Source organism: Myxine glutinosa, chromosome 10 (assembly GCF_964187855.1).
Source record: "Myxine glutinosa chromosome 10, kmMyxGlut1.1, whole genome shotgun sequence".
In the NCBI taxonomy this organism is placed as follows: domain Eukaryota; kingdom Metazoa; phylum Chordata; class Myxini; order Myxiniformes; family Myxinidae; genus Myxine; species Myxine glutinosa.
In genome coordinates this window covers 16,022,428-16,037,842 of record NC_136270.1, presented here as the reverse complement: position 1 = coordinate 16,037,842, position 15,415 = coordinate 16,022,428, and the positions used below count along the sequence as shown (strand labels likewise).

The following is a 15,415-nucleotide window of genomic DNA, read 5'->3' as shown; positions in this document are numbered from 1 at the left end:
GAGGAATCGGACAGCCCTAACAGCCAACCAGCACCGCGGTGAGCGACCCGGTAGGCGTGCCCTCGCAGCCGGCGGCTTGATTCTGACCCGAGTAATAAAAGCGACTGGAAGGGACTGCTTCACGAGAGAGAGATGAGAGGAGAGATGAGCTGTGAGATGAGCTGTGAGCTGTGAGATGAGAGCTGAGAGACGCTCCAAACCAAAAAGGAGAGGTACTTGGAGATGAAACAAGCTTTGGAGAGACACGCTGAGAGGAGGGAGATGGCTCCACCAGAAGGAGAGGAGCAGGTGTGACCGAGCCAGCGCGTGACGTCCACAGCATCAGCAGCGTCGACGCGACCGAGGGTTTTCCCGCCAAAAATGAGCTGCGACCTCCAGCCCTGCCGGTTGCAGGGACCTGACCCTGCCTCCCTCTCCAGCAACCCACCTCCGCCATTCCTGCCTGCAATTTCCCCCGTGTAAGTGTGAACGTCGTCTGTCCTAATCGTTGTCCTGGGGTTAAGTAAATTGACTAGTATAAGCTAACGATTCACTGTGTGACTGCTTCTTCCATCCATTGCTTGTAAATAACTTTGATCGCTCCTTCTTTTTGCTTGTGTGTATAATAAATCCTGTTATTCCTCCGTACTCTGTCTTCTTCTCTCTTCCTCTTTACATTCGGTCGCTTTAGAGGTTTCCCGATTGAATACCTGTGGCGCGATTGGTCAACGTTGGGGGAGTCGGGCTAATCGGGGATCCTGTAACGGTCGCGGTTGACCATCCGCTCGGCCCAAAGTAACATCTTGTCCGCGACCCGTAACAATATATATATATATATATATATATATATATATATATATATATATATATATATATATACTGTATATATATATATATATATATATATATATATATATATATATATATATATATATATATATATATATATATATATATATATATATATATATATATATATATATATATTTGTGCAGCGTCTGTCCTGTCCTGTGTTGTCAGTGAACTACTTTCTCAAAGTTTTGTGAAATAGTACCAAACTTCTGGAATGCACATATCTCTCCCGTGGGTATGTCCTAATAGACAGGTCCATGCCAGGCAGAAATGGCGCCGTTTTCCAGTCAAGGTTTTCTCAGTGGATTTATATACTTTTGATCATACTCTGTCGAATAAGCTTGTGGGCCACCCTGAAATTTGCCTCAAATCCAAGATGGCCACCAGAATAGCTAAAATAGTATTTCTGAGAGTTGCTTTTACCCATAGATGATTTTTTTTCAACTGATTGTGGCCTATTATGATAAAGAAAGATAACTCAGTCATAACTCAGCCATAAAAATTAACAATCGGTACTTTATTAACAAAATGGCCGCCGGGCAACTTCCGTATTACGGAAACTGCTATAACTTCAGTTCCGAGTGTGATATGATTATAATTTTGGTGTCCAGTCATATGTTTTTGGGGTCAAGGAATCCATATTTGTACTTTTTATTTCAGTGAAATCATTGGTTCATAAAGAAATCTAAGATGGCTGCCAATACTGGCCACCGATGTGGCAGATTCAGTCATGTCTTGTGCTCCATAATATATATTACAATACATTTTGATTCAATTTCTTGGTTTCCAAAGTCTGGTTATCCATTTAGTTGGTTTATCATGACACTAGCTCAATAGATCATCCCCTAAATCATGGATGAACAATAAATCCAAGATGGCTGCCGCTGAACGGCTCCTAGTCAGTTTTGCTTCGTCTACCAAACTACACAGGTTTATAAAATGTATCTGAATTCCCATTCAATATGATCCCCGGCTTTGGTTATGCTTTGGGAAAAATATGTTGTTCAAAAGGCACATAATCCTCAGTTACTAAGATCAAGATCAAGATCACTCTCTTCACTCTGAAAGTCTGAATAAAGTCCACAGGTATCCGAAGAAAGTTGTTCCATGGTGCTCTCCGAATTTTCCCCATCTCCTTGGTACTCTTCATCAACTTCAGATTCTTCTGCTCTTTCTTCTGCCCCACCGATACCTATAAAAAATGTGAATGGATATAGTCGGGATTCAAAACAGTAAATCATATAAAAATAACAAAATTACGATTGCATTTTGGACTTATCTACCTTGCTTTTCTCTTTCTCTACAGTGAACTTCACTGTCTTGTACATGTTTTCTGCTTGTATTCCTGTGTCTCTTCTTCCTTGAAGGCTGGCTTCTCTCTTCTACTGCATCTTCTAAATCTGCATCATACTCCGCGAGACCTGTAAGTGGAAGGTTACACATATTTAATCTGGATGAATGCACTGCCAGTGGGAATACATTGGAGGAACTTTATGACAGGAACGAAAAGCAATGATCAAAGTAATGATATATTTTTAGTATACTTACTTTGAATTTGTCTTTTCTTGCTCTTTTTCTTGGAGAGGCTTGGAGGGAGTTGCGGGCAGGTAAACCATATTGGCCTGATACCATCATCTGTATTTTCCCATCCTCTGTCAGTGATAGAAGGATACTCAATGTTTTGCTTGAGACACTGGTACCACACCCATGCCTGAAGGTCACTCCTCTTGAGGTGTTCATTGGTGCTACTCTCGTCTGGAAGGATGCTGGAACTAGATTTCACCTTTTGAGTGTTGTACGTTCGGATCCTTGTTTCAACAAAGCTTTATTGTTCACTTCCAGAATACATGCAGGTTCTGAAGAAGCATTTAGCACTGGAAGCATCTTGAAAAGATTGATTTGATCTGCCCAGCTGAGAGAGTAGATGGGATTTCTCTTGTTTCAACATCTTCTTCAATGGCTTGATTTTGCCGATGCGAAATGGGAATGATGTCGTGTCACATCCAGTAATGCTATGATATGCTGGGAGAGTTTGACACACTTCATCTCCAAAATGAGTCGTTAGTTTCTTGACACTGACGTACCGATGGTCAATCTTCATGAACCAGTCTTGTGGTGGTTTGCAGACAGAATAGGCATAGCTCAAGAGGATCAGTACATCTGTATCTGAAGCCTTAATCACAACCGGACCTTCGCACTTGCTTGCATGAAGAACAAGCCTGGTGTCAGCCTCATGATGGTTGCAGGATTCAAGTTGTTCAAACTTAGTTTGCGTGATCAACCATGTATTCTGTTCCTCTGTCACGGTGAGTGGAATTCTGAGTTTCGATCTGACTGAATCACTTTTGAAGTAAGTGACCATAAATTTAATCAGCTCAGTCTTGTTTTCAGCATTATGCAGAAATGCGTCCCAATCTTTGCCTCTGGGCATACTCTGCTCGGGGCTTGTGATGTGGGTTCTTCTACCAGAGATCCCTCGGCGTCGTTGGGTTAACTCCTTTGTAGTGGACGTACAGTAGGAATCAAATATGATCCCAAGCTGTTTTGGGTTTGACTGGCTTGGTGGCATGCAGAATTTCAATAGGGCATCAGTGTATTCTCCCCAAGTCTGTTGAGCCGGGATTGACTTTACAGCTGCCATTCCGTCAATCAGCCAGTTGCTTCTATTTGGCGGTTCCTCTGTAGTTGATGAAGATTCCTCAATAAGGTAGTTCCTCAGCGCTGCTTTAGAACCTTGTCGAATGTCTCGTTCTGGTGTGGCAAGGGCAAGTGGAATAGTTGTCAGGGGGTGTGAATGTGCCTCTTCAGGGGTAGTTGCCTTTCCTACCAACACACCAAATGCTTGTCGATCCTCCTTGAGAACGTTCACTGCCTTTGGATTTTTCTTGACCTTCTCCATGCCCGTTTTGATCTTGAGATTCACAATCCTGTCAAAAATGTTCATTCTGCCTTCTCCAGTAGCCTTGAGTCTAAGGTTAACAAAGTCTTGGAATTGTTTCTCTCCTGCTTCGGTTGATGACAACAATCCACTGACAATACCTTGGTTAATTTCCACTCCAGTTTTCATGTGACGCGCAGAACCAATCAGAAAAGGGTCAAAGTACTTATCCAATTGGATGACTAGGTTGCGAACCATGTTGTCATGCTGCCTCCGTGCCCCTATTGTTGTTTCCTTGTGAGTTGAAGAGGTCAGGATATGCAACCTTTCCTTCAATCTTCCTCTGAGCTTTGCCATTAAGTGACTCGTTTTTATGAACGCATCTGTTGTCTGCTTGCTGGTACTGTAACCGCCTTGCATTGGACCACCCCGGACTTTAACCTCTCTGTTGATTGTGGTCTCAGTGATCAAGTCCCCATGGATCGTAGAAAAGGGCTCGCCAGTCATCGACCCTCCGAATCCATTTTGCAACAGATCATCCCAGGCATCTTTGTGATTCACCTTCAGATTTTGGAGATTGACGTGTTGGAATGTCAGGTACCTAGCATAGTTGATGTGCCCGAAAGCAAAGCACTTTGGAAGAAGCGTTCTCTCTGCTGCCAGGTGTGTCGATGTGTCGACATGTGTCGATGTGTCGATTCCCAAACAAGTGGAAGTCGATGGCGTCACCAAATTTCTCAGTCAGTCGTTTTTTCAACATGCAGGTTTTTGAAATCGGAGGGTCCTCAAGTTCATTGTCTTCACTGATCTCCTTTATGTCCTCAATCAATTCTCTCAGGAAATACGCCTTTTGATCCTTGACTACCATGCGGTGAAACAGTTTGAAAAAGCTGTCCATAACCTCGGTAGCTAATCTATCCTTCTCTGCTGCATCCGCTGACAGCAACTTTCTATCATATGCATAGGTAAAATTGTCATAACAACTTTTATGATAGTACACATCAACTGCAAACATGTCATATGATGCTCCACTCAGAATAACATCGAGTCGCTTCGCTGCATCATGGAACTTATCTCCTTCATCTTTGATTTTCATGTCCTTTGAACGTTCTACTTTACTGACAGCATTCTTCTCGGAGCATCTACCAAGACCACCACTATTGTACGGTTTACTGTCATCTTTCGTATCCACGTTGCACACGAAACAGATTTGCTTTTTCTCAAGTGACCCCCTGCGTATCCTATACGCGGGAGCAGCAACTGGTTCATTCGACTCATGAATATTCTCTGAACTGGAAACGGGAAGTTTGCGAGACTGGGCTTCCTTTCGGGCAATTCTGTTCCGAAATGTGATTCTACAGTTCTCATGAATCTTGACATCATGGCCTGCACTAGATAGTCTCACAGCGGCTGATTGAAATTCAGCATATGGTGCCTGAGTACACAGACTCTTGTCAACTTTAACCCATCTTCCCGCTAATTCTTGAATAGACTGCAATCCCTCCTCAGTCATATTATAAGCTGACTCAACGTCCTTAATAGTTTCATTACAGAGGCAGCACAACGGTTTGTCGCCCCTTGCTAAACTCAAAATCGGCGTGGATGCCATTGTGCAACCCTTTTCTCCTGTGCCAAAAAAGTTTTGTCTTTATGTAGTAATTTTATGAGGATTCACTGTATCTGCTAAGCCAGGATTCATGGAATCATTTCTTTGCGTCCGCATTCATGGAATCATTTCTTTGCATCCGGATTCAAGGAATCTGAAATGGAAACCAAGAAATTGAATCAAAATGTATTGTAATATATATTTCACTGAAATAAAAAGTACAAATATGGATTCCTTGACCCCAAAAACATATGACTGGACACCAAAATTATAATCATATCACACTCGGAACTGAAGTTATAGCAGTTTCCGTAATACGGAAGTTGCCCGGCGGCCATTTTGTTAATAAAGTACCGATTGTTAATTTTTATGGCTGAGTTATGACTGAGTTATCTTTCTTTATCATAATAGGCCACAATCAGTTGAAAAAAAATCATCTATGGGTAAAAGCAACTCTCAGAAATACTATTTTAGCTATTCTGGTGGCCATCTTGGATTTGAGGCAAATTTCAGGGTGGCCCACAAGCTTATTCGACAGAGTATGATCAAAAGTATATAAATCCACTGAGAAAACCTTGACTGGAAAACGGCGCCATTTCTGCCTGGCATGGACCTGTCTATAAGGGTATTTTCTTTGAAAAATATTCCAATTTTTTATTTTGGAATTTTTTTGGGGAATTTTTTTTTTCAACTTCAAATAAGCCCGTTCCTCAGTATCGACGCTTGGTGCGGCGAGCGCAGCGAACCGAGCCAAGCTAGTATATATATATATATGTTCAAAACACACCTGGTCACAAGTGTGCCGCACTGACCGGGTCCTCAGTCGAGGTCCTCAGCATCATCCCGTTTCGGCCGTTCAACCTCGATACGGTCAGCTAAGGTGGGCCAGCAGGGGCACATCCACATGCAGCAATGACACCTGGATGCGTACATACCCCCACCCCCAGCCAGTGTGAACACAGACTACAACAACAACAACACCTCCGCATCCAGAATCCACCCCACCAAACAAACACGGTGGAACACTCAAACACCCACCTTTATACCCTTCACCACTCACCAACAAAACACACCAGATCATTCATACACATACATACACACCCATACACACACATACACACACACACAACACCAACCAACCAACGTCCTACCCTTACAACATACACCACTCAACATACAAAAACACACACTCACACACAAAAAACACATACTCACATTCACTCACATACATACAACATACAAAAACACAAAAACACAAAAACACACACACACTCATATATATATATATATATATATATATATATATATATATATATATATATACAGTGGAACCTTGACTTACGAGTGCCCCAACTTACGAGTTTTTCGAGATACGAGCCGTCGCTCCGGCATTTTATTGCTTTGAGATGCGAGCCGAGATCCGAGTTACGAGCTTTCGCCACCCGGTCACGTGGTTATCTTGCCGTTCAAGTACGTATCTCTGTCGTATAGCGCTGCATTTTTTTTTCCGCATTTTGGTTATTTCGAGTTCACGCCGTCAGGTGGGTTGTTCTGGTCACGTGGTTATCTTGCCGTGCACGTACAGTACGTATCTCTGTCGTACAGCGCTGCATTTTTTTTCTTCGTATTTTGGTTATTTCGAGTTTACGCCGCCAGGTAGGTTCTGGTCACGGGGTTATCTTGCCGTTCAAGTACAGTACGTATCTCTGTCGTACAGCGCTGCATTTTTTTTTTTTTGCATTTTGGTTATTTCGAGTTTACGCCGCCAGGTAGGTTCTGGTCACGTGGTTATCTTGCCGTTCAAGTACAGTACGTATCTCTGTCGTATAGCGCTGCATTTTAGTTTTCGCATTTTGGTTATTTCGAGTTTACGCCGCCAGGTAGGTTCTGGTCACGTGGTTATCTTGCCGTTCAAGTACAGTACGTATCTCTGTCGTATAGCGATGCATTTTAGTTTTAGCATTTTGGTTATTTCGGAAAATTTCATGTTCATGTCGAACATTTCATGTTCATGTTCATGTTTTCATGTTCATGCCATGCCAGGCCACAACTTGTTCAGAGTGCCGGCGATAGCTCGCCTTCTCTTTGTGGAAAACACGGTGAGATCCTTAACATCCAACAACTAATGGGACGCAAACGGGGCGCCCAGTTTAGCGGTACACACATTGATGAATCACCCTGCCTGTGATTCACCCATGACAGGTTATAGCTGGGTCGGGATTCAAACCCAGGCTGGACAGTTTAGACTTTAGAGTCAAGTGTGCGTACCTCCAGTCCAGGCCATCCTGCCAACTTGTATGCTGCATACAGGTGAAATATAAAGCGCGAGATATTTTTATATATACTGTATATTTAAAAAAAAATTGGTGTGGTTTTTGGCGGGCTGGAACGGATTAATAGCATTTCAATGCATTTCAATGGGGAAATTTGATTTGAGATACGAGCAATTTGAGTTACGAGCTCGGTCACGGAACGAATTAAACTCGTAAGTCAAGGTTCCACTGTATGTATATATATATATATATATATATATATATATATATATATATATATATATATATATATATATATATATATATATATATATATATATATACATATGTCGGAATGGGACTTAGAACTTGGGACTCAGAGGACTCAGAGAAAGGAGCAACGGATATATTTATTAGAACTCGTTTACACAAGCTTGCGGAAAACACAATGTCGCTTGAAGCTCACGAAATGACCAACACTACAACAAGGTGCTCTGAAGTAATTCGATTTAAACTTGCTATATATAAAGAATATTAGGGTGTGGCTTTAGCTCACAAGATACAGAGAAAGAATGGGCTCATTGGTCCCCCCACCATTAGTCCCATCCTGTTGTTCAGTTAGTTAAAGGAAGTTCATCCAAGGCCACTCATGGGTTAGCTCAGATAAGGAGATGGTCAGCAATATGTGGCAACATGTTTACAACTTTCTGTATAGAGACTTGGGTTGGGGAAGTACAAAGGGAGTGGACACTCATAAATGTGTCAACCTACAGGATATTGGCAAAGTCTTGTGGGAGGCTGAGAGATAGCAGCTGCAACCAAGGCCACAAAAGGGGAACAAGAGATTATGCCAATACAGGGCAAGAGCTCACAAGCACAGAACTCCTTATTAGGGTATTACACATCCTCAATGCACAAGAAAGGACTAAGTATTTTAAAAGAATACAGCAATCAGTCAAAACAAAACATATAATTGGTTATGCTTGGTAATTGGTAGAGCAGCAAGAATTAACAAAGGGGGAGGGGAATAACAGTTCCCCACATACCGCCGTTTTGGATCTAAGATACAACGTTATCTACGAGCCAATCAAAGGCCTTTATTTCAAACAAAGCAGAAACAAAACAAATCAGGAAAGTCATTCAACATATCACGCGAAGGCAGCCCAGTGAGCAGGTAGTGCCCAAAGCACTCCACATCGCACCCAGCAGGATGATTCGCGTCTGTATGTGAGTATGCAATGTAAGTCCGTAAAGACAGGGTGGTCAAATGGCATGTAAAATCCTCCGAGAGTATTGAAATAGACTGTAAAAGGTTCACTAAACATACCACGCGAATGCAGCCCAGTGAGCATGTCCCGCACCCAAAGTACCACACATCGCACTCAGCAGGATGATCCGCGGGTATGTGGGTGTATGTGGGTGTATGTGGGTGTATGATGTAAGTCAGGTGTAGATGGGTGTATGATGTGAGACCGTAGAGGCATGAAGATCGAATAGCGTGTCAGATCCACAACGAAGACCTCTGGTTCAGCCGGGGTCCACACCCAGGAGGATCTCCCGACCCACCCTTGGTCCACAGAGGTGCGGCCAGGACTCCCCCCCCCCGACAGGAGCTCGCCCAAGCTTCCCCAGGTGAAATCCTTGTAGATCTTCAGCGCTCAATCGATATTCATGTTCATGAGGTCTCTTATATGCTGGTGATCTGGGGAAGACACAACGTCATCAGTATCAGGTGGCTTAAACCTATGGCCAAAAAACAAAGCATAACGGTCCAAAGGAGGGAGAGAAACTTCCTTTGGGTCAAAGTCGAAGTCGTCCGAGGCGATGCGGCTTCCACCGCCGTTATCCATGGACGAATCTTCAAGACAATCAGATTCGGAACTCAGAGTATCTCCAATGTTGAGTTCCTCACCATCCAGGCTCGGGTTTGCAGTTGGGTCCAAATCCAGGATTGGGTCAGTGACGTTTGACTCACTGTGAGCTTGTGAGACATAAAGGTGAGCTCGTGAAACATAAAGAGGCAAAGCCTGCATTGAGACATAAACATCAGTCGAGGACCCTTGCAAGTGGCCCACATCATCATCGGAATCATCATCAGTAACATTATTCTCAGGTGGCTTAGGCCTGCGGCGTAGACGGCCAGCAACAGTCATAGCCTTACACATCGAGAAAAAACGAGAGGTCTCCCTTAGGTACTCGTTGGCGTCTGCATGCGACATGTTGGGGTCCAGAGTAATCGGCGTCCTGGCAGCCTGAAATGCTCTGAGGTCCGCAACTGTGTAATCAAAATCATTATCGGTAACATCAACAACGGAAGAACAATCTTCAGAAGCGGAGATCTCATTGTCGCGGCCCAGTGACTCGTTCGGGTCGTCGTTCCAGGATCCGCGATCTGCAGTCACGTCGACGGCCGGAGTGTCATCTGGATCCATGGTCAGCTTGTCGGTCATCACCATGGCCTTTTCTGGTGTCGTCTTCAGTGTCCATCCTGTGGTAAACTTTCTCACACACGCAAGGACTAAAGCCTTGATTAGTACACAACAAACCACGATTCCAAGGACTATTGCCAAGGCGGTCAATATCCACTTTACTATCGTACCTGTCCATCCTTTGAACCAGTCAGTAAGCCACTGGTGGGAGGCTTCCCGATCCATTCGATCCTTTGTCAATATATGAGCACTTTCTCTTAACCTTATAATAGCAGCACTGACCCCTTGTGAAGGATCAGGAATAAAAGTACAACGTTTACCCTTAGTTATCCCACATACCCCTCCTCGTTCTGCCAGTAGCATATCTAATGCAACCCTATTTTGCATAACCATTGTACGCAGGTGGACAACCGTGTCCAACATTTCGTCATGTGCTGTAGCGGTGTCGTTGGCCACCCTTTCTAAGATTAACGCAATTTTGTCAATGCGGTAACTGTTCATGACCGTCCCAGCCCATGGGAAGAAGAAACTAACGGCTTTCTCCCAATCAGCGCCGTGTAAGGTGGTGGTGTCGTCTTCGTGCCAATAGGTGCTTCGTTGTGTCCTTATGAGTGCAGTGGTATTATGCAAGTGTTGTCGCATTTCCATCTCTGGGAAAACTGATCCTAAATAGCAAATTCCTCCCCAATTATCAGGTAAATACGGGTAAGCTTTATTCCCGCATACAAACATGGTCCCGTGCGGAGCCACTAAATGGGTGGTCATGCAAGTGAGAAGGCCTGGGATAGTGTTTGTCCCGTTCTCCCCTCTCCATGCCAACTGGAGGTGTGTGAGGTTATGTAAGGGCGAGCTTGTAACATTCACTAACAACCTGTGTTTCCCTTTCCTAGGGTCCGCGGGGAGGGTATCTCTACACACGGATTTGCCTACCATTACTTGACCCTTTCCTTCTAAGCAGAGGGCCCCCCTTGCCGGCTTGACCCAAACCGGCGCCGGACGTTCCTCAAAGTGTCGGGACTGGATGGGGGGGGGGGGGGGGGGGAGTACTGAAAAACTCGTCTACACGCGGTTCCGTCAGAACCTTGGCTTGTCAGGGTTATACTAATGCATTTGGTGTCTAGTGGCTTCGAGCACAAATCATTGAGTGATAGGGGTAACACTACCATTGGTATTCCTGCTGTGCTGGTGCGGGGAAGGTGCATACACATCCAACACCGTGTCCTATTCTGTACTGTGGCCAAAAGGCCGTGCGACCTTCCAGTATGTGTTCTCCTCTGGCTCCCTTCTTACTTCCTGGGCAGGAGGGGGTTTAATGACGTAGGCGGCGCAACTAGGCCGGAATTGGTGTTGGGTATCTCCCATCTTTTTGTTCCTTCTAATCAGCGTGCGTGGGGGCCATATTCCACATTCAAGTATTATCGTGGTGTGTGGGCCGACGAGGGCATGCGACAGTAGTAGAGTAGTATTGTCGATGCCCGTGCCCCATTGATATCCTGCGGCGGCGTGACTATTCACGGTCCCAGTAAACTTTCCATTTTTCACTTTTCTAATTTTAGTTAGGACTATGCGTGGGGTTGTCATGCGTGCCTGTGGTGTCCCATTGTGTACCACCATGGCTTCCATCCATCTTACAGATAACCACTTGAAATGTGTCTCCAACTCACAGCAATGTACTACTATCCCCTGTCCCCGGGGAGCCGTTATGTATTTGACGGGGTAAAGTTTAAATAACGTGTAGTTGTCGTGTCCTGGGTATTTGGGGAGATCCTCTCTCAGTGGGTTAAACTGCAGAAGCCTATCTTTGGCAGGGTTTGTTAGGCCGCTGCCCAGAATTCCCATCATCATGACCATCATCGCCGCCCTTAGGAGACTGTAGTGCCCTAAACGGTGCATTGTCTTCAGCAGTGTGAGGTGCGGTGTCTTGTGTGGCTTGTGGTGCGGGAATGGACAACTTACAATGGGTGGCGTGGATCCACGAAGGTTTACCCTCGCAGAAGACTGCCGTCAGTGTGACCAGTAGTACCTGGAATGGTCCCTTCCACCGTGGCTCCAAAGCAGCTTTGCAGGTGAAGTGCTTTACGAGCACCCAGTCGCCGGCTTGGAAGTCGTGGATGGCGTGGCCTATTGGTTCAGGCAGCGCCTCTCGTACTCGAGCATGGATGCTGCGTGCCACATTGGACAAGCCTATGCAAAATCTCAAAAGCATGTCATCCATCACCGGCAAAGCAAGGGTGGACATGTCCGTTGGTGCTGAAACGGGCAAGCTCATAGGTCGTCCCATTAATATTTCGTGGGGGGAAAGGCCCGTAGTGCGACCCGGGGTGGAACGGATGCTCATCAATGCAAGCGGGAGAGCCCCCGGCCACTTCAAGCCTGTGTCTGCGCAAAGTTTCGCTAGTTTATTCTTTAAAGTCTTATTCGTTCGTTCCACAAGTCCCGATGACTGTGGGTGGTAAACGCAATGGAAGGACTGTTTAACGCCCAACGCCTTCAGGATGCCCGTGACCACCTGCGCCGTGAAATGGCCCCCTTGATCAGACGAAATTATCTGGGGAATGCCAAATCGGCACATAAAATCCCGCACGAGGCGCTTCACTACTGTCGGGGCATCGGACTTGACGCATGGGTAGGCTTCGACCCATTTGGTGAATGTATCTACGATTACCAACACGTAGCGAAATGACATGCTTGGTTCCAATTCCGTGAAATCGAACTCGATATTTGCGAACGGCCCACTTGGCGGTGGCCGTCCCCCGTCATGTGCATGTCTCGGCGGCGCCCCTCTATTGTGTTGCTGGCAGACCACGCACGATCAGCACACTTCGGATACAATCCGTGACAGTCCTGGTGCTGCCCAAGTGTAGTTTATCTGTCCCATCACCCCCCTCTGGCACACATGACCATTTTGATGTGCCATGCGTGCCAGCCAAGGCAGTAAGGCCTGGGGTGCTATAGGTTTTTCGTCAAGGGTCCACATTTCCCCTGGCCCAGGGCGTATCGCCCCTCGTTTGAGCCAGTCCTCGTGTTCGGCCGTCGGCGCAGTGCTTTGCAAATTTATGATATCGTCCTTAGTTGGTGTGGCGGGTGGACCCACAGTTGGTATGTCAGCAATTTGTGCAGATGTTGCCTTTGCTCGTGTCACCATCGGCATGTTGCGTTCTATCTGTTGGTTGGCGGCCTTTCCTGCCACCTCGTCCCTTGTTGGTGATATTGACCGCTATTGTTGGCCGATATTGTTGGCGTTGGTGAGGGGGGTGATATTGTCCATTGTTGTCTTATCTCGTCCATGTTAATTCGTCCATGGTCTTGGTCGGTACAACCGTCGCAGTCGTTGCCTTCATGGTGGACCCACTCTCCGTTGGGGGATTGGCCCCTATAGAAAGGCCAACCCCCCCTCCAGGGGTCCTCATGACCCCGGACGGGCCCCCACTTCTGGCACTGATCGCGTATGTGGCTCTGACTCCGATCCCCCTTTTTATTTTGATTAAGTTGAGCCCGTTTCTCCTGGACATACATTTGCAATATTTCCTCCTTAATATCCTTCTTCTCCTCTAAGGAGGAGCCCGGGCATTGTTCCAGCTTGTCGCATAAATCGTTGGTTGTCATTCCCTTCCAGCCAAAAAGGACGGACTGTACCTGTTTCTTTAATGCCGGCCGAAGCCCCTCGATTAGATATTGGTTTACCAATGGTTGGGGTAGCCCTATCAGCTGCATCGGACCCAGTCCTCCCCAGCGCGCGATGGCCTTTTCCAACCTTTCCCGGTAATCTCCAATTGATTCTCCTGTCTTTTGTTTTATGGCCCCGATTTTTCCCCAATCTGGACCTCCTGCTGGCAACAGCGCCAGCTCGATGGATTCTAGCAGCCGGACCTTCAGTTGCTCCCATTGTACTGGTGTTATCTGGCCCGCTCCTGCTGCCCTTGGATCCTCAATCGGCCACTGTGCTCTTTGTCTAGCCCTTTCCCATACCTTGGATGGGAGCACGGATACTCCCATATGGGTTATGTCTCGATAGTCGCACTCGCCAACTAAAAACCAATTCGACATGGTTGGCACTATCTGTCATGGGTCCTCGATAAGCAAATGTTGAATCCTTTCCCGCATTACTGTTAAAGCGGATTCTTTCCATGGTACCCTTTCTCGAACCCCCTGACCTTGAGCATTAACTCCAATAACTTGTAAGGGGCATAATGTTTTCCTTCCTGTTATTTCCTGACATTCCAATGGGGTAGTTTGTGAGGTCTCGTTCCCATTACAGCCTACCAGTGAGGGGTATAACCCGTCCTGTCCTATCGGTGGTGGGAACCCTGCAATATCGGTCCCGTTATTTATCCCGTTAGCCCCGAGCTGTGCAAACGGATTTCCCTGGCTCGGATGGTTCTGGGGGGTAACGACCTTCGTGCCGTGGGGTATCGGCCCCGGGGGTACCTGGGGCGCGATGGTAGCGGGGTTGCAGGGTGGTGGTGGCGGGAGCGCAGAAAGGATAGGTGGCGCCTGAAACCCCGGGACAGGGCTTAGGTCTGGGGCTGGGGAGGGTAGATTGGTTACTACCTCCCCTACCGCGGGGTCTGGATTTTCAACGAGCGGCATCAGTTGCGCGTTGGCCTGCCTCTCTATTTCTTTAACCGCTTCATCCTGCATTTTATTCGCCTGTTTCCTCAGGCCCTTGAGTTTTGATACCTCACCGGCCAGGCTGGCCTGTATCGACCTTGCGTGTCGCTTCATCGCTTCTTCCTTCCACCAACCAAAGACTTTCCAATAGTCAGGCGGGAAGTGTTTCGTGTCCTGTTCTAACTTTTCTAATGCCCCATACAACGCGTCCAATTTTTCCAGCACAAAAGACCCTCCTTCGGGCCACGGTTCACCTAGATCCTTAGTCAGCGCAACCCATGACTTCCCTGGTCTCGCAGCGTCATAGCCATACCTCCGAAACATGAAAAATGCTGGGGTATTTCTGAGAGGTTCACCTGCCTTTACAGTCTTATTACCCATCCTAGGAAAATTTAGTTTACCGACGTAGCCTTGTACCCGTGAGGTTCGCCCGCCTCGCGAGGTACGGCCGTCAACCTAACTCCTGAGAGGCTCGCCCGCCTTCACAGCTGTCTAACCTATCCTTACTTTACTTTCCTGGCGTCCTACGCCCTTCTAATACTTCTAACCTTACTTATGATTCCAATGTCTCCCGGGTAGGCCTCGGATTGGGACGCCGCCCTTATCCTTACCCTCACAACCCAGAGATCTATTACCCCTTACCCTCGGGCGCCCAACGTGGGGCACTTTCCTTTACGTAACGTTACCCTGACGAGTCCATAAACAGTCAGTTGCTCCGAGACCCAAGCGGTCCGTATTTAAATTTAGGTTCGTGGATCAGGTTCGAGCAGGGAACGGAACAAACGGCACCCGAGCAAGAGAGTGGGTT

At 46.4% G+C, this 15,415-nt stretch overlaps 1 protein-coding gene and 1 long non-coding RNA gene across 2 annotated transcripts in view; one reads left to right on the top strand and one right to left on the bottom strand.

Moving 5' to 3' along the window:
* LOC137434176 (semaphorin-6D) overlaps window positions 1-15,415 on the top strand; it is a 512,865-nt gene that overhangs the window by 86,857 nt on the left and 410,593 nt on the right. The window lies entirely within an intron of this gene.
* On the bottom strand, window positions 1,328-2,861 carry LOC144894127 (uncharacterized). The gene is made up of 3 exons (XR_013624836.1): window positions 2,380-2,861; window positions 2,115-2,252; window positions 1,328-2,023 (listed from the first exon to the last, which is right to left on the bottom strand). It is a non-coding gene; the product is annotated as an uncharacterized LOC144894127 (long non-coding RNA).